The 24,348-nt window shown below is 39.3% G+C and overlaps 1 protein-coding gene and 1 long non-coding RNA gene across 3 annotated transcripts in view; one reads left to right on the top strand and one right to left on the bottom strand.

Moving 5' to 3' along the window:
• LOC105487513 (parkin coregulated) overlaps window positions 1-24,348 on the top strand; it is a 578,623-nt gene that overhangs the window by 272,085 nt on the left and 282,190 nt on the right. The window lies entirely within an intron of this gene.
• LOC139363058 (uncharacterized) lies at window positions 4,564-23,707 on the bottom strand. The gene is made up of 4 exons (XR_011622940.1): window positions 23,556-23,707; window positions 22,437-22,725; window positions 6,154-6,329; window positions 4,564-4,715 (listed from the first exon to the last, which is right to left on the bottom strand). It is a non-coding gene; the product is annotated as an uncharacterized lncRNA (long non-coding RNA).

Below are 24,348 nucleotides of genomic sequence, written 5' to 3'. Positions count from 1 at the left end.
CACTAAGACACAAGGGAGTATTGCTCAGCCCCTCAAAGACGGATCGTCATAGGGACTTCTGTGAGACGCTTTCTCAGCACGTATTTTCTAGCCATAATGTCTTCTGAAATAAAAGCCAACCTAACAACAGAATTTCCCCAGTAAAATCACAGCTAATTGACAATGAATTTACACACGAGGCACACGTCCAAGTCCATGTGGGATCTTCTTGTGACCAGCATGTGTTTTCCAGATTCTCTAAACTCCTAGAGTGAACAGAGGGTCATCTATATCAAATCCTCTCAGGAGGAGATCCCTTCCTTTCTCCAATTTGAGAAGCCCACAGAGTAATCATTAGACAAATGATCGTTTGTGTCAAGTTTTAAGAAAATTTGGCCAAAGCAATTTAATCACGCCCAATGAAAAGCTTTCTACAAGAGCCTAGGTCACCAGGAACTTTATCCTCGCCATCTGAGATAGCGGCTCAGCACCTCACATGGTAAGAGGACCTTGTGTTCCTTTCACTTTGTGAAGGCTCTTAGGTTCTGACCTGGGACCTGAGGAATGTTTGAATTGGGTAATGTGAAAGGAGCTTCTAATCTACTAAACAGAACACCCATACATGTCATGTCCTGAGGATAAATGTTGGCATCTCCTGTGATTGAAGCTTAGCACTCCTGGCCTCCTGTGGTGAAACTTCAATGAGCTTTAGCTCTTTCAGCCATGAGTTGTTTAGGCTTAAGCTAAGGACATTACCTGAGCTGGTTTCTGTTTCTTTATCGGTTGCTACAAAAGGGAGATGACAATTTGCTTTCTAAGATCCTTTCCAGATCCAATAGGCTTTGATTATTTTTCTTTAGGTACTGGGCAAAATTACTCCGAATATAATGCTGGTTCCTTCAGTAAATTCTATGAAACAGACTAAAATGTGTATGACTAATATACTGGATCCATGTGACAACAACAACAAAATCCAGATAACCGGCAAAATCTAAGCCATTGACTTAATTCTTTACACCTTATTGAGGCTAATTCATTAATAAAACAGGTCACGCATTGAGATTTCATGTGACCATAAATAATGAGTGGCAGAGTTAGAATAAAGTCTAAAATAGCTCAAAGTTTTTCATCCTGTGCAAACCTTTCACTCTATATATTATTCCATAAAATAAAAGTATGCCATATTAAAGGAAAGAGAGCTCAGAATTGAAAATATAAAACTTCCCATCATTTCCATTTGTCCTGTTAGCATCTCAAATTCAACGTTACATTAACATGGTTCATTACACTTAATGATTTCAATAGCGATAAAGACAGTAGTTTTCAAAAATCACTTAGATCTTCCCGTGGTCTTTAGAAAAAGATTTTGTTTACTTTCCTGTGTAGATCCTTTCCAGGATTTTTAATCTAAACATGATTTCTTTGACAATCCAAATTATGAAAAATTATTAGCACAGGTAGCCACTACGGCATCCTTACAGTGATTAACAATAAGCTAATTAGGTGTGTAGTGGCATATTCTATTGGTGATTAACCAGCTGGGATGGAGTTATTTACACCTCTGGAAGCTGTGTGAATCTTACACTTCTGAAGCTGGCAATGGAATTTTAAACTTACACTTAAAAGGCTGCTGAAAAACTTTAAATATAAGTTTATTGTTGTTATAAAACTTCATTTTTTGTGAGATTTGAATTCCTTTCATTGATTAAATACTCATATCTTCATACATTTATATGTTTGTGTTTGTGTGTCTATATCTGGTCCTGTGTAGGCAGAAAACATTAAAATGTTCAGATGCAAATGAAATGAGAATTGATACTAAACTTTGTGGCCTTGTTAATGTTTTAGATTCAAAATCATTTTGAAGATCTAAGGTCCCAATAGTATTTCATCTAGTAAAGATAAAGCTGAGATTCCCTTAGCAACATGCAATAGTACAGAGCCCATAAAGTAAATTTGAGAACCAAAGGACTGTAAAGTGATCCACTATAATCAAATCTGTCTTGCTATGCTAGATGATATGAACGGTTCTTTAATTGTTGTTTTGCAGAGATAAATAAAGCAAAACACTAGATTCTGATTTATGTAGCATTTTACAAAGCAAAATCCATTTTTTTTTAAATTTTGTATCGCATTCCCTCAGAAGCACCAGGGAGAATTGAGGACGTCATGCTGATGACTTTTATTAGTGTGCTGACATATAAATGATACTACCTGTGGGGAGCGAGTAGGAGAATGGGCCTAAATGCAATTAGCTCCCACTTCATGTCCAATCCTACTCATCCATCAGTGCAGCCCCTGACTCCTTCATAGACGGGCCCTGCCTGCCCCGCCTCATTTAGCCCTCCTCCTCCTGTAGTCCTAGCAACTGTTATCCTACCTTTATTTCATCATGCAGCCAGAGTCTGCCAAATGACACCCTTTCAATCATTGTTAGATGAATCTTGCTATGTTTTATCTTCAATGCGTGGGTCTCTGGGAGCTTCATAAATAGCATCCACCAGGATTCTGAATAAATTGCAAATTCAGTCACTCAACGAGAAACACTCAATGTATGAGGCACGGTGCTGGGCAGAAGGAGACCCCAGGGAATGACACAGATATAAAGGTGCGTTCTCCTGGAGCCTGCATTCCAACTGGAGGAGACAAAAGTAAACAATAACCCGAGAGGTTGTGGGACCCAGTGACCGAGTGCAGGACCCTCCACAGTTACTCAGGGGGCAGGCAGTGCAGGGTTGCTGAGCCAGGGCCAGGCTCCCTCAGGAGGGTCTGCCCAATGAGATGTGTGGTCCGGAGGAGCAGAGAAAACTCTTTTCTGCACACAGGTGCTCTCAGGTGGGAAAGGGGGAAGCTGTGCCAGATTTATCAATCAGGTGAATTAGCTCACCTCCCCTGGAAAGCAGTGAGTAAGGGGGAGAGAAGAGGAAGAAACGGGGCTGGGAGAGTGGGCTTCCTGTCATGGAAGACTTACCAGGAGTGGAGCCCTTCCTCCTGCTGTAGTCACGCGATGCTTAATGACTGGGATACACTCTGAGAAATGTGTTGTTAGATGATTTTGTCACTGTGCAGGTAGTGCACTTACACACACCTGGACGGGACGACCCCACTACACACCTAGGCCCTATGGTGTAGCCTATTGTCCCCAGGAAACAAACCTCTACAGCAAGTGATCATCCTGAATATGTAGGCAATTGTAACACAATGGTAAGTATTTGTGTATCTGAACATAGAAAAGGTACAGTAAAAATGTAGTATAAAAGATAAAAAATGGTACACCTATATAGGGCATATGCCACAGGGCTTACAGGACTGGAAGTGGCTCTGAGTGAGTCAGTGAGAGTGGTGAGTGAACGTGAGGGCCTAGGGTATCACTGTACAGTACTGGAGGGTATCACTGTACAGTACTGGAGGGTATCACTGTACAGTGCTGGAGGGTATCACTGTACAGTACTGGAGGGTATCACTGTACAGTACTGGAGGGTATCACTGTACAGTGCTGGAGGGTGTCACTGTACAGTACTGGAGGGTGTCACTGTACAGTACTGGAGGGTATCACTGTACAGTGCTGGAGGGTGTCACTGTACAGTACTGGAGGGTATCACTGTACAGTGCTGGAGGGTATCACTGTACAGTACTGGAGGGTATCACTGTACAGTGCTGGAGGGTGTCACTGTACAGTGCTGGAGGGTATCACTGTACAGTACTGGAGGGTATCACTGTACAGTACTGGAGGGTATCACTGTACAGTGCTGGAGGGTGTCACTGTACAGTACTGGAGGGTATCATTGTACAGTACTGGAGGGTATCACTGTACAGTGCTGGAGGGTATCACTGTACAGTGCTGGAGGGTATCACTGTACAGTGCTGGAGGGTATCACTGTACAGTGCTGGAGGGTGTCACTGTACAGTACTGGAGGGTGTCACTGTACAGTGCTGGAGGGTATCACTGTACAGTACTGGAGGGTGTCACTGTACAGTACTGGAGGGTGTCACTGTACAGTACTGGAGGGTGTCACTGTACAGTGCTGGAGGGTATCACTGTACAGTACTGGAGGGTGTCACTGTACAGTACTGGAGGGTATCACTGTACAGTACTGGAGGGTGTCACTGTACAGTACTGGAGGGTGTCACTGTACAGTGCTGGAGGGTGTCACTGTACAGTACTGGAGGGTGTCACTGTACAGTACTGGAGGGTATCACTGTACAGTACTGGAGGGTGTCACTGTACAGTACTGGAGGGTATCACTGTACAGTACTGGAGGGTGTCACTGTACAGTACTGGAGGGTATCACTGTACAGTACTGGAGACCTGACAGACACTGTGTACTCAGGCTACACTCCATTTATACAAAATAGTTTTCTTCAGTGATAAATTAACCTTAGCTCACTGCAAGTTGTGACTTTAAAAACTTTCCAATTTTTTTAACTTTGGACTCTTTAGTAATAACAGCTTAAAACACAAACACATCACACAGCTGTACAAAATATTTTTTCTTTGTCTTCTTATTCTATAAGCTTTTTATCTTTAAAATATTTTATTTCTTTTTACTTTTTAAATGTTGTTGCTAAAAACAAAGACACAAACATACGCGTTAGCCTGAGCCTACACGGGGTCGGAAGCATCCATGTTACTGTCTTCTACCCCCACTTCTTGTCCCGCTGGAAGGTCTTCAGGGGCAATGGCAGGCATGAAGCTGTCATCTCCTGTGATCACAGTGCCTTCTTCTGGATGCCTCCTGAAAGAACAGGTGTCACACTGAGCTCCTGTCACATGGACGGAAACACCAGGGGTAGGAAAAGAGTTACACCCTAACATCCACAAATAGATGTGTTTCATGATGACATGGAGCAAGTCCTTACACTTCTTAGTATTTACATGCCTAAGATTTGTTGTCCTAATTAACATACCGTACCCCTTTTATTCTAATCCTAAGATCCAAAAGAGATTTAGTTATGTATGTTTTTCCAATAGCCAAAAACAGAAATATGAATGCAATTGTCATTATGACATTTCAGATTCATTCGGGGGGAAACTCAGCATCTGCAAAGCCAGAAGAAAAAGTCTTGCTTTTTACCATTCAGTAAGTAAGTCATTCACTTCAATGACATCTTGAAGTGAACAGATTTGGAAAAGTGACCTGAACAGCCAAGATCAGCAAATAGCAAGGAACACAAAGAAAAGCTAGCAAGAAAGTAGGAAATTCAATACGGAAACTGACCACTAAGATACCCATAAGTGTATATATTATTTTAAGCAACAGATCTGAATCTGTTGCACACCAGGGCTGCTGTGATACGTAGCCCTGGCAGGCGCATTCTCATTGTCATCTATCTGACCGACCGGGCAGAACCTAGCTTCAGCAGCTACATTCAATGTTCACGCACCCTCTGGAGCTGTGCCAGGCTGTGTACCGATTTACACCCTATACTGTGCTAACTTTACTGGAAGAAAGGACTGAAACAGTATGATTATCATTTTCTAGTTATGTGACTACCCATTCATTTCCCTGACAGAAGTGTAAACACTTGAGTGCAGGCACCATCTCTGCTTCACGTTTGCATCCTTTTTAATGCACAACACAGTGCCAGGTATAGAGCAAGTGCTCAGTAAATGTTCATTTAATGATCCAAATCTTTCACGGTCTGTGTAACTCTCTATAGCTGAACTTCCAAAACAGGAGCCAATATCTACACATGGTTAATAAGCACTTGACATGAGCTTAGCTCAAATTGTAAAATACACACAAGATTTTGAAGGCTTCGAATGAAATAATGCAAAATATCTCATTAATAATATTTATATTGATAATGTTGAAATGGTTAACATTTTGGATATATTAAGTTAAATTGTATTATTAATATTAATTTTTCCTGTTTGTTTTTTCTTTTTACTTTGGTTATGAGAAAATTTAAAATTATATGTGTGGTTTGTGTTTGTGATTTACATTAGAGTTCCTTTGGATAAGGATGGCCACCTTAGACAAAAACTTGGACGGTAATTTGAGTTAAAGTTTTTTGTTTGTTTGTTTTTTGTAGCCATGCTCATAAGTTAGCACCAATGGAGTGTAAAAGTTTTGCTGTCATTAGAACTTGCATAATAATTTCACTGTGGCATATAAAGAACATTTGTATTGCAACAACAACATGATTAAGGATACCAATAGTCAGTATTACCTGTACTCCCGATGACCTTAGAAGTAAATTATGCTCTATTAGACAATGTGGTTGGTCTTTCCCTTCGGAAGTTACCCTCAGATATATTTCAGACGTCCTTCTAAAAATGATCACTGAGTTCATGCAGTGGAAGGAACTCAGATTTTGGGGAGCTGTGCACATCTGAACTTTAGACTCTGGAAGAAACACGTGGGCATGGAAACAAGTGTTTTGGGTGCTGCATTAATATAAAAATCCATCACATCTGACTTTTCACACTATTTAAAAATTATAAATCAAGATAATGTATTTTACATATTCACTTTTAAATAATTGCTGATAAAATGAAAAATATTCATTAAGGGTAAAAATAATTTTACTTTATGGAATTGACAAATATAATTGCTTTAAAATTATTTTTGAGGTTTTTTTTTTACTTCACCAAATCTTGGCTTTTGGTTAATTTCAAAATAACATGACAGAAGCATACCTGATGAAAAATTGTAAGATGTGATAAAATTACTTGAACCATTTTTGTCACTGTTAGTCATAGCACTCGTTAAATTTTGTAATATATGCCACATAGGAACATCTTCCTTAAAATTTTTTAATATTTTGAAAAACATCCCTCTAAAATATTTTTAACAAGTGAGAATATGCAGTGTTTAGTTTTCTGTTTGTGCATTAATTTGCTTAAGATAGTGGTCTCCAACTGCATACATGTTGCTGCAAAGGACATGATTTCCTTCTTTTTTGTGGCTGCATAGTAGTCTGTGGTGTATATGTACCACATTTTCTTTATCCAATTCACCACTGATGGACAACTAGGTTGATTCCATGTCTTTGCTATTGTGAATAGTGCTGCAATAACCATGTGAGTACATGTGTCTTTTTGGTAGAATGATTTGTTTTCTTTTGGATATATACCCGGTAATGGGATTGCTTGGTTGAATGGCAGTTCTGTTTCAATTCTTTGAAAAATCTCCAAACTGTTTTCCACAGTGGCTGAACTAATTTACATTCTCACCAATAGCGTGTAAGTGTTCCCTTTCCTGCAGTCTTGCCAACATCTATTGTTTTTTTACTTTTTAATAATAGCCATTCTGAGTGGTGTGAGATGGTATCTCGTAGTTTTGATTTGCATTTCTCTGATAATTACTGACAGGAGCATTTTTTCAGGTTTGTTGGCTGCTTGTGTATCTTCTTTTGAGAAGTGCCTGTTCATGTATTTTACTCATTTTTAATGGGTTTACTAGTTTTTTGCCTAATTGTTTAAGTTCCTTTTAGGTTCTAAATACTAGACCTTTGTCAGATTCATAGTTTGCAAATATCTTCTTCCATTCTGTAGGTTGTCTGTTTACTCTGTTGATAGTTTCTTTTGCTGTGCAGAAGCTCCTTAGTTTAATTAGATCCATTTGTCAATTTTGGGTTTCTTTGCAATTGCTTTTGAGGACTTAGTCATAAATTCTTTCCCAAGGCCCATGTCCAAAATGGCATTTCCTACATTTTCTTCTAGGATTCTTATAGCTTGAGGTTCTATATTTAAATCTTCAATTCATCTTGAGTCAATTTTTTTATATAGTGAAAAGTAAGGATCCAGTTTTATTCTTCTGCATATGGCTAGCAAGCTATCCCAGCACTATTTATTAAATAGGAAGTCCTCTATTTGTTGCTTATTTTTGTCAACTTTGTCAAAGATTAGATGGCTGTAGGTGTGTGGTTTTATTTCTTGGTTCTCTATTCTGTTCCATTGGTCTGTGTGTCCAGGTTTGTACTAATAGCATGCTGTTTTTGTTACTATAGCCTTGTAGTATAGTTTGAAGTCAGATAATGGGATGCCTCTGGGTTTTTTGTTTGTTTGTTTGTTTGTTTGTTTAGGATTGCTTTGGCTATTCGGCCTCATTTCTGGTTCTATATGAATTTTAGAATAGTTTTTTTTCCCCAATTCTGTGAAAAATGACACTTGTAGTTTGATAGGAATAGCGTTGAATCTGGGGATTGCTTTAGACAGTATGGTCATTTTAATGATATCAATTCTTCTAATCCATGAGCACAGAATGTTTTTCATTTATTTGTGTCATCTATCATTTTTCTAGCAGTGTTTTGTAGTTCTGCTTGTAGAGATCTTGCACCTCCTTGGTCAGATGTATTCCTAGGTATTTTCTGCATGTGGCTATTGTTAAATGGGATTGTATTCTTGATTTTGCTTTCAGTTTGAATGTTATTGGTGTACAGAAATGCTACTGATTTTTATACATTGATTTTGTATCCTGAAACTCTGCTTAAGTAGTTTATCAGTTCCAGAAGCTTTTTAGTAGTGTCTTTAGGGTTTTCAAGATATAGAATCATATCGTCCACAAAAAGCGACAGTTTGACTTCCTTCCCTATTTGGATGCCTTTTATTTCTGTCTGTCGCGTAGGCACTATTTTAAAGGAGTGTTATCTTCAATGTATTTGAGTGACTAGCAATTACATTTTAATTGTTATTAAAATCATAATAAGTTTAATTTATGAACATTTACTTGGCTGGATTGGAAGCAAAGAGAGAGGGTATGACCTATGTAATATCTTGTGTTTATTTTCTTTTTCTCTGAATTTCTGTCTTCCCCTCTTATTAAGTAAATAAGATATAAATGATGAACATCATTTTCTTGCAAGCATTAGGTGATAATCTAGGAAGGTCTGGAGACAAGATGAGGTGTTCTCAAAGCCAGTGGCAGGCAGCCTATCACCAGGCTAGCATTGCATTTCAAGGGGCACAATGGTCTTTCTGAACAGTTAACTTGTATTACCTGTTTCAAATGTGACAGTGTGAGTTGGATTCTCCCTGCCTGACTAGCTTTTTAAAAGATTTTTAAAGAGGGATGGGCAAGATATAATTTGCTTCCCAGTGCAATGTGTGAAGTGGGGGTGTAAGGGGAAAGTGGGGGGATTGGGAAAGTTCTACTCTGGGGAAAATACAAAAATTCTGTGTGTTTAATTTTAGCAGATTAAGAAATCACTGAGGAAAGGAAAAATTCCAGAGTCAAGATTTTTTTTTTTTATTCCTCAGATCTGCCACTAGGTTCAGTCACTTAATTTAGAAAATTGATGACAGATCTGTTTATAGAACTGCAAGTATTTTTGTAATGATAATAGTTTTGCATAATCCTTGAAAAAATATTTTGTCTGGCTTCCGATTAATTAATGGTTCCAAAGATGCATATGGGGTTGAAATGAATCTAAATGAGCTAGTGAGTTTTTTTTATTATATGCAACATAGGAAAGTTACAGGATGACAGCATTTTCATCTTTCATATATTTGACAGGGAAACTAGAATAGCAAAGTTTTTGTCATTGAACTGTACAGTAGTTATTGAGTTTGATTTCAACAAATGTAAAATTTAGGAGTCCAATGTATTGGAATTCGACATTATTATAAGTTTTAATATTTTTATATATACTGGGTAATGTGAACTAATTTCAAATATTTAGGTCTGTCTTTTTCTCTTCTATTAAATTCAAATATTTGGACAGTGCTTCATAAAATTAGTAAGATAAGGTCAAAATATATTTCATATTGTTTCATGTAAAATGTAATATACACAATTAAAATCAGAAAATATATGTAATCCTAAAATATATTTAAAATTTGTATTATCTAGAAACACATTCATGAAGCAGAGTTGTGTTCTTTCTTTGAATGGCTACTTTGAGTTAACTTTTCCTTAGATAGACTCTATCAAGCTCATCACTTGAATAAACTGTAAAATAAGATGGAAAGCATTGTATAAAAGAATAAGCTAATCACAAGTCATGACTGAGCTATTTTGTACATAATTACATGCATGAAAATGTGTACATAGAGATATATATAAACATGGGGGGAGATACAGCTCCAAGGAAAGGAAATATTGACTTCAGAGTGTATAATCAAATTTTTACTGCACTTATATTATGCGCTAACAAAGCTATTAGCAACATCATTTACAAAATCCACAGATTCTAAGAGTTGGTGATAACATAGGTCATTGTGAAGTACCCTTTTACAAAGTCACAAAAATATTAAGAATCTCTTTTGCAGCCTTCTTCAATTCATAGTTGCTATTAACAGGAGGTTAAGAGCAAATTAACCAAAAGAGAGAAAAAGCTATTAATATTTCCACACTTGTCTCTCATAAGTAAGGCATACTCTAGATCCCTTCCATGTGAGTATGAAATTTAAATGCAGAGAAATAGGAAAAAAATGAAAATACATTGTATCTAGGCAGTTGTTGCAGAAAGTTGATATAATCTTGATTGAGAGAGACAGACAGACAGACAGATGGACAGAGATGGACATAAATGCAGAGATATTCTTCTGAAGCAGAGGATGATATGTAATTCAGAGAGTTACTACTCTTAAAAATTCTTACATTTTACATTTTTACATTTTATTTTCTCTTTTTCTATTCAACCTAATAAATATTTTATTAGTGAGAGTTTTTCTTTTTTCACATTCACTTTTGAAATCTCTATTTGCCTCTGCATTTTTATGTGACACTATATTCAGTGTATGCATAAGACTCAAATTCAGGCACCTTTCCATGATTTGCTCTACATGGCATCCATTTACTCCAGTCAAACACATTCTTGAGAGGGCCAGTGTGTGTGTGTCACTGTGTGTGCATGTGTGTTTATTTTTATCCCTTTCTCTTAGAAAAATGTTAGCATTTTCTGCACACTTTTAGGAATGCTAAATGTTCCCCCTTCCCTCCTCCTACCACATCTGATTTGGAGTAATATTCCTTACTTTTATTTAGTTGGCATAATGCAATCAGCAAACCTACTTTTAACATGTTTTCCTACTTTCCTATCCCTCATTTTTACTACTGTAGCTACACTACCAAAGCATTACAGCCTCCTTGCTTCTTTGTAACTATCACTTCTTCCCAGTTTCATAAGTAATATATACCTAACCTTGACCACCAATGCTTAAGGCAATGCCTCTCCAGATATTTTGGTTTTCTTAATATTTTTCTCTAGTAGATTTCTCAAGAAGTTTTCATGAGACCAGTATTCCCTCATTTGTTAAGTTGTTTGTTAACAATTTGTTTGTGACTTCATATTGGAAAGTTATTATGGCTGGGTATAAAATCTTTGGCCTGCCTTTTTTTTCCTCGAGTTGCCCAGTTTCTTCTGGTAGAAAGTATTATTGTCAAAAAGCCTGATGACAACCTTTATAAGTGAATTGGTAATTTTGCCCAGATTTTATTTTTATTTTCATCGAAGGTCAGTAACTTTACTAAAATATGCCCTAGTGTTGGTCTTTCAGGATTAAATTTTCCAGTAATACAGCCAACCCTTTTAGTACGTAGTGTCCAGTCTTTTGGGGAGGGAGTTGTCTTGAATTTAATATGTCAGCACTATTCTGTTCCATTGCTTTGAGCTTCTTATTTGGAGATATATGCATGTTGAGTCTCTTCTTCCTATCTTCGTCTGTCATTTTCTCTAAAACACTTCATCACTCTGTTGATTTTCAATTTTTTAAAAAAATCCTCCTTTTTGTCTCCTGTGCTTCTTAAACTGTTATCTGTTGTGATTACTTTGTCTTTTGTTCCTTCCAATTTAGGCATCACTTCCTGATATTTATTTTGCATTTTAAGTTCTTTTGTTAAGTTCTATGTTTTTAATGTCTTTTATCATTTAAAATATATGTTATCTTGTTTTGAAGCATTATCTTGCAAGTTCTTCTATTGAGGGGCATATCTTGCTACCAGACTTTTATTGTCTGCAGAGACATTATGGGTCTCTTACTGGGTCATTATGATGTTTCTTATTCTCTCCTTTTTAAAATAATAATCTTGTAAGGGATTTGACAACAATCTTTTTCTATCTGCCTATGCTTTTAGAAGGGAGGATTGGTCAAGATAACTTTTCTGGTTCACAGCTCTAGAGCCTCCTCTTCTATTGCCTCTACAAAGTGGTTTTTAAAATGACCTCATATTTCTATGATCTACCTTCTCTTCTGTCTTTCCCTCCTTTTAGCTGGTTTTTCTCTATCTTTTACTCCTTTGGACCTGGGCAGCTCTGCTTGATTTGGATTTTATGCCTTTGCTTTCCTCAGTGGAGAGACTTGTACTAGAAGGGAAATGGGGGTTTTTAGGCTCAAGATCCCTTTCAGACCTCATCACTACCCGTGAACTGGAGCATGCACAACCTCTCCCAGCTTCACATATGGCATCTGTTGGTAACGTTCCCATCCTGGGATCAGGAGATGGCTGGCTACTCTCGTCTGCTGCCTCTGGCACTGTTGCTATGGCCACATAGGTCTTAGTGGTCAGAAGTCTGTCCCCACTCCCTTATATTTTAAGGACCATGAGTGTACCTTGCACCCAATTTTGATGTAGTTCTTTTGTATATAGATTTTGGTTTTGCTATCCTAGTTACTTTACCTGTCTGCATTAATGAGAGGATTTGGAGAGATTAAAAAGCAATGTCACTTTCTTATTTCCTTAATTCTCCCCCTTTTGCCTATAGACACAGACTCCCAGGCTAAAAGGAGCAGATAACAAATATCAAGTCTTAATTTTTCCAAGATAAATGAAACCTCAGCCTCTTCAACTAAAGCAAAGTGAAGACCACAGTCATTTCCCATGTCTTTGGTGAGATGTCTTTGTATTGGCAAAAACAGGAATCTTTAGAAGATCCTAATTACAGGAAATAATTACTAACAGACAAGTTGCCCTTCATTTAAACTGTCAGGGTAACAATGTAAAGAAAACATAATACTTTCAGTCTCTACCAGTCCATGAATGGTGTGATCTTAAGGCTGACTGCCAAGAGCACAGGCCAGCTGTTACAGAACTTAATTAAAACAGTTTTGATAATTAGCACAACTTGTTTATGAATGTGAGAGTATTTCTTATGTGAATATACCGGTCACCTTGTCAGTTACAGGAAACAGAGGAAAAAGTCCTATGACATATAGGAGTTGTGAACCAGTTATTAAAAAATAAACAAACTTAGAATTGCTCTTGAACTATCCTCCATTCTTTGCCACCCTCATAAAAACAATAAAAATAAAATAAAACCAAACATGCATAGACCCCTCCCAACCTGATTTCTGCAAGTAAGAAGCAAAAGCTGTTATGCTTTGTTAAAAGTTCTTTTGATTGCAAACAAGCAGAAAGGGACCCAGACCAGTTTGAACGGTGAGTATTCCACAGAGCGGCTGCCTGAGTCCAGCAGCAGCGTTTGCATCACGGCGCTGCTATTTCCCTGTGATGCCGCACAGCAATCTTTCTTAATTTTGTCATATTTTCACTTTTATTTACTAAGGAATAACAGATCACCCAGACAATCTTTTTTTTCCTCCCTTCTGTGTGTTTCATTCTGAAAGATCCATCGCTCTCCACTGATACTTTGCAGTCTGAGCTCAGTGTTATAACTGTTCTAAAAATGTCACATTTGGAAGGAAGAGCTGTAGCCTGCTCTTTATTGCCCCGTACCTCTAACAGCCCTGCTACCATCAATCAGCAAAATGTCTACAATTAACTCTTGCTGTTGTCTCCAATGCCTGGTTGCTACCCCCACGGCCTCAACACCCCTCTGCCTGCACCTCCCTCCGTGGCTTCATGATGCGATCTCCTCCCTGCCTTGCTCTTCTGAGGCTGTGTCCCTCTGCCTGCCCGTCCTGTGCAGGTGGAGCCCAGTGGATGGGCCTTAGACCTCTTCTTTCTTCCCCAAACACTCTCCATGATGACCCATCAGTTTAGCCCAGATGCTCTCCCAAGTTCCAAACTCACACCTCCAGACACCTCCTGGGCACCAGCACTGCACTTCTGTGTGCACAGTAGCCACTGCAAAGCTCAGTGTGTCCACGATGCAATCATAACCTCACAGTTCCCCCTCCGCCTGCCTCTCACAGAGCTGCCCTCTCCCATGATGGCCGCCATCTGAGTTGATCGACAGCACTATGCGCACGGTACCCAAGATAGAAGCCAGGAGTTGTCCTTGGCCGTGGATGCTTCCTCACTCTCACGTTTAAATCCTTTATTTCAACCATTGCCTTCTGTCTCTGAAATGTCTCTTGAATGTCTGTGCCTTCCCACCCTACTGACCCTGTAAGGTTAAGCCACCTTCCTAACTGAGCAATGCTGGGCTGGAGTCTCAGGCTTCAGGCTTGTCTCTACCCAGCCAGTGGCTCCCACAGCAACCTGATTGCTCATTCTTGAAACAGATCCCATTTCTTATTCTCACGATTAGCATCTTTCCATTTCCTTTCTGATGAACTCTAAGCTCCTGACAGCCTCCCTCGTGACCCTGGCTCCTTCCCTGGAGTCCAGCCTCATCTCTTGCTGTTGCCCCACCTTCAGCCCCAGTTTCAGCTGCCCTGAATTCTGCAGTTCCCCAAGGCCACCATTCACCGTGGTTTCCATCATGGGCCCCTGCCCTTTGCCTGGGATGCCCTTCCTGCCTCAAGGGAGGCGCTGTCGTTTCCTCAAGGGAGCCTGCTCCCTGTTATTCTGAGTTAAATATAAGAATAATGAGTCTACTTTTTATAATTTTATCATAACATTCTGTCATAAAGATCAATTTTAATATCCCCAAATATTTGATTTCTTCTTTTGAGAATTCTGACTTTTCAAAAGTAGTGATGCACAGCTGACCACGGACCCCCTGCTGGGAGGCGGTCCCCGAAGCTGCTGGTGCCCTTCGGCCACGCGCATTCACTTGGCCAGCCAGACACACACCTGCTGCTGCCACAATGGGGCGAATGCACTCAGACCATCTGAGGGAAGGTGGGGCTGAAACCCACTGACTCGTTTCTACTTTCAACAGGGATTTATTAAGCACCTACTATGTGCTCAATCATGTACACTACCTGTTGAATTGGGAGTTTCCTGAGGAATCAGGCAGCCTTAGTCCCTGCCCTCATTGTACTCTAAAAACAGCTGAACACATGATGTAATAATTGCCGCGAAGGAAGAGAACATCCAGTGTCTCTGGCTGAGCTCCTTGCCACGTCACAGTCACACTGTCTGCAATGTGTGCTTCTCTTACTGCTGAAGGCTGCCGAGGTAAAAGCAGTCACCGGGTGAGAGTCAGGGGCCCCTTGGTGGGGATGTGGTTTCTGAGGATCTGGAGTTCTGACCGGGAGTGGCTTTGAGGCACTTGCTCCTCACTAACAGGAGTGTCCCAGGAAACACCGAAATCCAACTAAGCAGGCGACACGCCAATTTTAATTACCTGCTCCAGTGAGTCATCAGTTATTACATGTAATGAAATTAACTGTAGCACCGAACCCACAGTTATGTGGATTGTTTGCCATTTTCTTCACAGTATTCAACATTTTAAAAATCTGTGGCAAGTCTGAGATTTAGGAATAGTGAAATTTCCTTCGATTTGTCCTGGATCATGATTTATTTATAGTATGTTAACATTGAATTGGCTTAAATAATTTCCTGCTTCTCTTCCTTTGAGATTTCCATCTTATTAAGAGCAGAAAGGAGCAATTTTTGTGAGTATCTCAGTTCTGATGGGCTACCATGCTCAGCAACCTTTCCTAATTATTTTTTCATATTTTTACTTTGACTTACTGGAGAATTGCAATGCGTGTAGATCTTATTTTCAGAAAATGCAAATGTTAACATGCCTATTTAGCTCTCCCAGCCATTCTCCTTTTCCTGGGCAATTGTCTTTTTTTCTTTTAATTTCAATTTTTATTTTAGATGCAGGTGGTACATATGCAGATTTATTACATGAGAATATTGTATGATGCTGGGGTTTGGAGTAGGAATCCCATCACCCTGGCCGTGAGCATAATACCTGATGGATAGTTTTTTAACCCACCCCCTTCCTTCCACCCTCCAGTAGTCCTCAGTGTCTCTTGTTTCCATGTTCATGTTCATGTGTTCTCAGTGCTTCGCTCCCACTTATCGGTGAGAACATGCAGTATTTGGTTTTCTGTTCCTGTGTTAATTTCCTTAGGATAATGACCTCCAGCTCTATTTACATTGCTGCGAAGGACGTGATTTCATTCTTCATTATAGCTGTGTAGTATTTCATAGTGAATATGTACCATGTTTTCTTTATCCACTCCACTGATGATGGGCACCTGGGTTGACTCCATGTCTTTGTTATTGTGAATAGTGCAGTGATGAGCATGTGAGTGTATGTGGGGTTTTTTTTGGCAGAACGATTTATTTTCTTTTGTGTATATACACAGGAATGGGATTGTTGGGTCAAATGATCGCTCTGCTTTAAGTTCTTTGAGAAATCTCCAGACTGCTTTTCCCAGTGGCTAGACTAATTTACGTTCCCACCAACAGTGTATAAGTGTTCGCTTTTCTCTGCAGCCTCACCAACATCTGTTGTTTTTGACTTTTTAATAATTGTCATTCCAACTGTGTGAAATTGTGTCTCATTGTGGTTTTGATTTGCATTTCTCTGATGGCTAATGATGATGACCAATTTTTTGTGTTTGTTGGCTGCTTATATGTCTTCTTTTGAGAAGTGTCTGTTCATGGTTTTTGCCCATTTTTTAATGGGGCTGTTTCTTTTTTGCTTGTTCAATTGTTTAAGTTCCCTAGAGATTCTGCATTTTGTTGAATGCGTAGTTTACAAATATTCTCTCCCATTCTGTAGTTTGCTTGTTTAATCTATTGATAGTTTCTTTTGCTGTGCAAAAGTTCTTTAGTTTTATTAGGTACTACTTGTCTATTTTTGTTTTTGTTGAACTTGCTTTTGGGGACTTAGCCAAAAGTTCTTTGCCACAGCCAGTGTCAAGAAGAGTATTTCCTAGATTGTCTTCCAGGATTTTATAGTTTAAGATCTTACATTTAAATCTTTAATCTATTTTGAATTGATTTTTGTATATGGTGAAAGATAGGGGTCCAGATTCAATCTTCTAGCTAGCATATGGCTAACTGGTTATCCCAGCATTATTTATTGAATAGGGAGTCCTTTCCCCATTGCTTGTTTTCATTGGCCTTGTTAAAGATCAGATGGTTGTAGGGTATGCAGCTTTATTTATGAGTTCTCTATTCTGTTCCATTGATCTATGTGTATATTTTTGTACCAGTACTATGCTGTTATGGTTACTATAGGCTTACAGTATAGTTTAAAGCTGGGCAATATGATGTCTCCACCTATATTCTTTTTGCTTAGAAGTGCTTTGGCTATTCAGGCTCTTTCTTGGTTCCATATGAATTTTAGATTTTTTTCTGATTCTGTGAAGAATGACATTCAGAGTTTAATAGGAATATCATTGAACTGTAAATTGATTTGGGCAGTATAGCCATTTTTACAATATTGATGCCTCCAATCCATGAACATGAGATTTTTTTATTTGTGTCACCTCAGCAGTGTTTTGTAGTTCTCCTTGTAGAGATCCTTCACCTCAAGAAAACATCAGACCAATATCCCTCATGAACATAGATACAAAATTCCTCAACACTAGCAAATTGAATCCAGCGGCACACCAAAATACACCATGATGAAGTAGGCTTTATTTCTGGGATGCAGGGCTGGTTCAACATATACAAATCAATAAATGTGATTCAGCACATAAATAGAATCAAAAACAAAAACCATATGCTTATCTCAATAGATGCAGAAGAAGCTTTCAATAAAATCTGACATCCCTCCATGATAAAAACCTTCAACAGACTAGGCATTGAAGGAACATCCCTCAAAATAATAAGAGCCATCTATGACAAACCCATAGCCCACATCATACTGCATGGGTAAAAGCTCAAACCATTCTCCTTGAGAAGTAAACAAGACAAGAGTGCCCATTCTCACAAATCCTATTCAACAGAGTGTTGGAAGTCCTAGGCAGAGCAATCAGGCAAGACAAAGAAATAAAAGCCATCCAAATAGGAAAAGAAGAAGTCAAACTATCTCTCTTTGCTGACGAAAGACAGGGGTCCAGATTCAATCTTCTAGCTAGCATATAGCTAGCCGGTTATCCCAGCATTGTTTATTGAATAATAACATCATGAAGACTGCTACAAAAAATCATAAAGACTCCTGCTAAAAGGCCCCTAGAATTGATAAACAACTTTATAGTAAAGTTTCAGGATACAAAACCAACGTACAAAAATCAGTAGCATTTCCATACACCAACAACACCCAGGCTGAGAGTAATATCAAGAGCACAATCTCACTTCCAGTCACCATGAAGAAAATGAAATACCTAGAAATACAGCTAACAAAGGAGGTGGGCTATTCTTTGATGTTTAGTACAAACCACTGTTTCAAGCAAACCACCTTGTTGTGCAATTGTGAGAGGCAAATGCAGAAGGAGATTGGCTGCAAGTATTAAACCCAGCATAGTTAGGATTTATTTTCTTTTTGAATTTCAAGTTTGAAGGCTTATCTTTGATTTGCATGGGAAAGAACCAGAAGGTGCTGCAGGGCTGTGGTTCCCATCAGGATTCTGGGGCCTGCGATTATTTCCATGCAGCCTCAGAGCTGAGCTGGGAGCCAGGGGCGGTCCCAGGACCATGTACAGAGGTGCACAAGTTAAGAGCACAAAGGTTGGCAAATGCAGATGAATGTCCAGTTTAGGCAATTAATGAGGCTTTCGTTAAAGCTATTCTAAAGCTTTAGCTATAAATATAAATAAAATAAAGCTATTCTATAAAATTTAGCTAAAGCTATAGTTAAACTATTCTAAAATTTATAGGGAACCAAAAACAGAGCCTGAACAGCCAAAGCAAATCTAAGTAAAAATAACAAAGTTGGGCACATCACATTACCCCACTTCAACCTATACTATAAGACTATAGTACCCATTAAACTAAAGCCTCATTAACCATTAAACTACAGCCTTTTATAAGAAATCAATTTGATAAAAGGGAACAACATAAAAGTTTATCTCACTGAAAGCCTTGTGTGAGAATCTAGAAATTAGAATCCAAAGGGAAAAATTATATGCATTTAGCTAGTCAATGTCCTTTGATTCAGACAAATGTCAAGGAAATCTTTCTTCTTCCCTGCATATTTCACACTTATTTATATTTTCCCCAAGATTATTTTGGTGCAGTTTAACCATGACTATTGAATATATGTGACCTTTCTAATTATTAAATTGCTTTGGTAGAACAATTTTATAGACTGACCTATGGCATTTCTAATAATAAAAAGCAAGAAAATACATAATAGCTAGGTGTATGCTAGATTCGAAAAGAAATGTGAGAAAATATGTTTACAACACATCGGACCCCTACTGTTACTATAGTGCTGTGTCCTTAAATACATGTTGGTAGAAGAAACATCGAGGAGTCCCCTAAGGTCACCTCCCAGGTTCCCCCATGAGACCTCACTCTCATGCAAGAATCTATTAACTTGTGTTCTCCATTTTACTGTCAGGTCCTTGAGGGAGGGATTATGCCCATCCTGTGCCAAGAGCATCTAGTTTGTGGCACATGGGAGCACTTAGCAGATATTTTGTCGAATGACTACATAAGGCATTTCATAGCTGGAAACCTCAGAAAAGGGCCATGTGCCCAGGCACAGAGGGACTGGTTACAGAAGAGATGCCACAGCAAATTAGGGTGATCCAGAAGCTTCTTCCCAGGACAAGTCTTGTTGTCAGGGTGTCTTTTGGGATTGTATCCATATTGGAAGCCCTGGGGTAGGCAGATTATTGTTCATCAGCTATGAACAACGTGGATATGCTCCATATGAATATGGAAGGATAAAAATAGCATCCTCCTGTGCTTGCTGCAAAAGGAGCACTCAAGACAAATGATAGGCCCACCAGGAATGGCTGAAAGGTGCCTGCATCTTTTAAACATCTACTCTGGATTTGAATGACAATGTACATAATTGGAGGATGAGAAATTTACTTTTGATGTGGGCTAGAAATAGAGTGTGACTCTGGTTGCGTGTATTTTTTCAGACAAACCCTGCTTGCAGGCATTCTGCATTTATCTGGGGTTTGCAGAACATTTTTTTCCTCAAGGTTTGTCTGACTGCTCTTGATTTTTTCATCTTTTAATACTGAGCAGATCTAATTTCTGTACAATATTGCGTTCATTACAGTGAAAATGGTGCTATATTTAATGATGCAACTAAATTGAAAAGTATTGGCTAAAATCTGGAAACATTTCTCTCTTAAAATCGCTGTTTCCAAATGTCAACTGAATTTCTAGAATTCATTTAATGTCCCTTTGTCTATGTTATGGGAGCATTTTCAAGGTGATTCTCAATGTACACTTTTAGCCTCACATGAATAGAAAAAAATCTTACTATGGTGTTTTAGAACACCAGCCCCCTAATTCTCCCCTACACTCAGAGCTACAGGATATAATAACCCAACCCCACAGATAGAGAGGGGCCTGCCTGGCTTTAACCCCGGAAGACATCATGTCAGGTTCAGCAGAGAGCAGTACAGAAGTGCTTCCATAAAGGCTCTGTCGTGGCTTTCATGGCCGGTCAGGATATGATACAACAGAATGGGGAGGAAGCGGGTGTTCTCTTGGCACCCAGCAGGGTGCAGCTCCTTCACCTACGTAGAATAAGCAGAGCCTATTTCTCATTCATGCACCCATGAAAATGGGTGTTTCTGATTGAAGAGCAGCTCTTTTCCAGTGGTAATGAGGGGCCAGGACTCTCCCACACTGCCCTCCCAACCCCCTTCAGCACTGACTTCCCAGATCTCTGTGCAGTGCTGCATAAGCCAGGGAAGGGAAAGGGCATGCCAGCCTTGAGAGAAGTCGTGAGTCACTTCCTGCCTCCCACGGTGCTCTAGATGCCAGTTACATGGTCATGCATACTAACCCCAAAAGAGGCCGGCAGAGGTGGTTCATTTGGGTGAACCTCAAATGAAATGGAAGTAAGTTTTATAAACAGCTATCTAGTCCCTAACCCATTCCAATAAGCCAGGAAATTATAAGTATAAAAAAGTTAAATCCTACATGACTGAAAGAAATCTATCCTATAGATCATCTATTGTAGGCTCTGTGTCTTTTTTTTTTTTTTTTAATGCTTAAAATCTGCTGCATCAAAATTACAGAAGTTCTCCAGGTACCTAATGGCGCTCTTTGGGCATTCCAGAGCATAACTCACACCTTCCAAAGTTAAATTTTGATCATTTTACACCTCCATGGATGGGTAGAGGGCAGTGTCAAATTCAGGTTCTAACACAGTCATCGCTTAAGATCATGCAGCTCTGTGGGACAGAGATAGCTAGCCACAAGGGCTTACTTCTGGATCTCAGGTGGCACCACTGCTTTCTGTTCTGCTAATGAGTAAAACTGGCTCCATACAAATACACATCAAATATGATTCACCGAAATATGAAAAATATATTTTAAAAAACAAATACTTAAATGTTAGGTTTTTCATATATAAAGTTTAAATGATCAAAAATGACATCAATATTATAAAGACATTGGTAGTGCTTTACTTAATATGAAACTCTAAATCTTATCAGGGCTGTGTGCAGGCTAATCTCAACGATTTCAATTATTTTTCTTGTGCCTAGTTTTGTCACTCCAATCCCAAGCCTTGCTTTTAAAGTAATATAACAATTTTCTTATAAATTTGTTGGAAGTATCATTTTACAGCCCCCAATTGGGGAGGGCAGGAAAATGCCCCCCAAACACATTCACTTCCTAATCCTGGAACCTGTGAACGTGTCGTCCTACACAGGAAAAGGGACATGGCAGACGTGATTATGTTAACAGGTCTTGAGATGGGGAGATCAGCCTGGATTAGCCACGTGGGCTCAACGGGAGCACAATCTCTAGTCCTTACAAAGAGGAGGGAAGGAGGTCTCAGTGAGAGAGAGGAGATGTAATGATGGAAGCAGAGGTTGAGTGGTGTGCTTTGCAGATGGAGCAAGGGGACAGGCCCCAAGGAATGCAGGCAGCTCCTGGAGGTTGAAAAGACGAGGAGACAGATTCTCCCCTAAACCTCCAAAACCAGAACCAGCCTGAACCACTGTAGCTCTGCCACCACCTTGATGTCAGCCTGCAAGACACATCTCAGACTTCTGATTTCAGAATTATCAAATACACTTGTGTTGTTTTAAGATACTAAGTCTGGGGTAAGTTGTTACAGCAGCCATAGGAGATGAACCCCAACAGCTTCAAACCAGCCTCTCTGAGCATCTCATGGCCTGGCTGCCTTTTTAATTGCTCTAGGTTACCATCTGTGGCAGATACGTTCAAGGGCCTTACCCAGCGCACTTCTTCCTTCCCCCCAGAGGATGAAGATGGTGTTGTACTAAACACATCTGCATTGCCAGTCACGTGGATTGTATTGATTTGGAAGGGACTTTTGATTCAATGGTGAAAAGGAGAGGGATTGTTTCTGAGAAGCTTTCCTACCTCTTGAGGCAAAAGGAAAGTTTTGTCCTTTTTTCTGCTTCTGGATGTTGTCATGTCTAGTTGTGATTCCCAGAGTCCCTGCAACCATTCTGTGATTGGAAGGGGAGCGCCAGACCCTCTGCAGACTACATGAGGGATGGCTGGGAGCAGAGAGTACTTGATGCATTGCTGAACCACTCAGTCATCCAACCAGCTGTAGAGCTGCTCTAGCCTGGGACTTCCTGATTCTTGCTGCTGAACAAGCTGATTAATACAACCGCGTAGGTACTTGTTGGGCATAGCTTCAGGCCTTCCAGGAGTAAATGAGGAGCAGGAGAAAAGTAATTGTGAACAAGAGAGGGTGAAAAGAAAAAAGGGGCATATAAATGACAGATACCAGAAACTTCATACAATTAGGAGGAAAATTAGTTCCAATTAACATCAATGAAATAAACCTTTTTATCTATTTCTTGTTTTGTATTTCTATATTTCCTTTTATATTCTGTTCTTTTTACTCCATTAAGTGAAGGAGATAAAGTCTTGTTCTGATGTGAAATATACCATCAGAGTCACAAGGGCATCACTGGCATATGAAACTATACCTGTACCTTATCCAGGCAGGCAGGAGAATTTCACCCACTTTGTAGATGAGCAAGGCCAATCCACTTCTATGATATATATATATATGCATACATTTTTATATGAGAAATAGATTTCTCTAGATATACAGAATTAGCCAAAATTCTATCAAGATACAGTAAGTTCCAACATAAAGTTTTTTCCAGCTTATGAGAGCTGATTGACACATCTTTTCCTAGTAATTTCAAGTTGGAGGCTTGAAATTTATACTACAAAAATCAGCAGCTACTGCTAATCAGAGCTCCGCTTCCCAGAGCCAGTTGTTATGTTACAGGAAAGGGGTCCCTGTTCAGACCCCAAGAGAGAGTTCATGGATCTCACATAAGAAAGAATTCAGGATGAGTCCACAGTGCAAAGCAAAAGCAAGTTTGTTAAGAAAGTACAGGAATAAAAGAATGGCTACTCCATAGACAGAGTAGGCCCAAGGGCTGCTGGTTGCCCATATTTATGGGTATTCCTTGATTATATGGTATACAAGGGGTGGATTATTCATGCCTTCACCTTTCAGACCATATAGGGTAACTTCCTGATGTTGACATGGCATTTGTAAGCTGTCGTGGCACTGGTGGGAATTGTAGCAGTGAGGATGACCAGAGGTCAGTCTCATCTCCATCTTGGTTTTGGTAGGTTTTAGCCGGCTTCTTTACTGAAAACTGTTTTATCATCCAGGTCCTTATGACTTGTATCTTGTGCTAACCTCCTGTCTCATCCTGTGACTTAGAATGCCTTAACCATCTGGGAATGCAGACCAGTAGATTCTTCAAGCTGAATAGGGGCAATGATATTCCTGCCTAATTACTAGGGTCTCTTGTGTTCAGGGTAGAGACGAGCTCAGTCAGAAAGCATCAGTATGGCAAGGGCCATTCATGACTCTTGAGTTCCAATAAGAGGTGATATCTGGAAGATTAATAAATACTGAGTTTAAGAAAACGTTGAGTAAGCTTCTTCTGCATTCTTACTCAAAGAGTACAGCAGCAATATATTCCACAACAATAAAGCCAAAAAAGTAAAATTATCCCAAGTAAACTAAATTAGAAGGCTTTCCATGAACTAGGCAACTGTTGGAACCAAGCTGATAGGGGGTTGCTAGATGACTCCAGTACATGCCCAGAAGTAGAACACTGATTTAGACTTTTACATTACCCATCCCTCTTGTTTCTTCTGAGCAGCAGTCAGACATCACTGGTTGGTTTGCAGGAATAAGCAGGGTTAGCCTAAATTGCAAAAACAAACTTAAAAACAACTGATGAGACTAGAATCTAATAACAAGTGTACTATAGTTCTTATAACATAA

Source organism: Macaca nemestrina, chromosome 5, assembly GCF_043159975.1.
Source record: "Macaca nemestrina isolate mMacNem1 chromosome 5, mMacNem.hap1, whole genome shotgun sequence".
Lineage (NCBI taxonomy): Eukaryota > Metazoa > Chordata > Mammalia > Primates > Cercopithecidae > Macaca > Macaca nemestrina.
The sequence above is the reverse complement of the archived record's forward strand: the minus strand, read 5'-3'. Positions and strand labels throughout refer to the sequence as shown.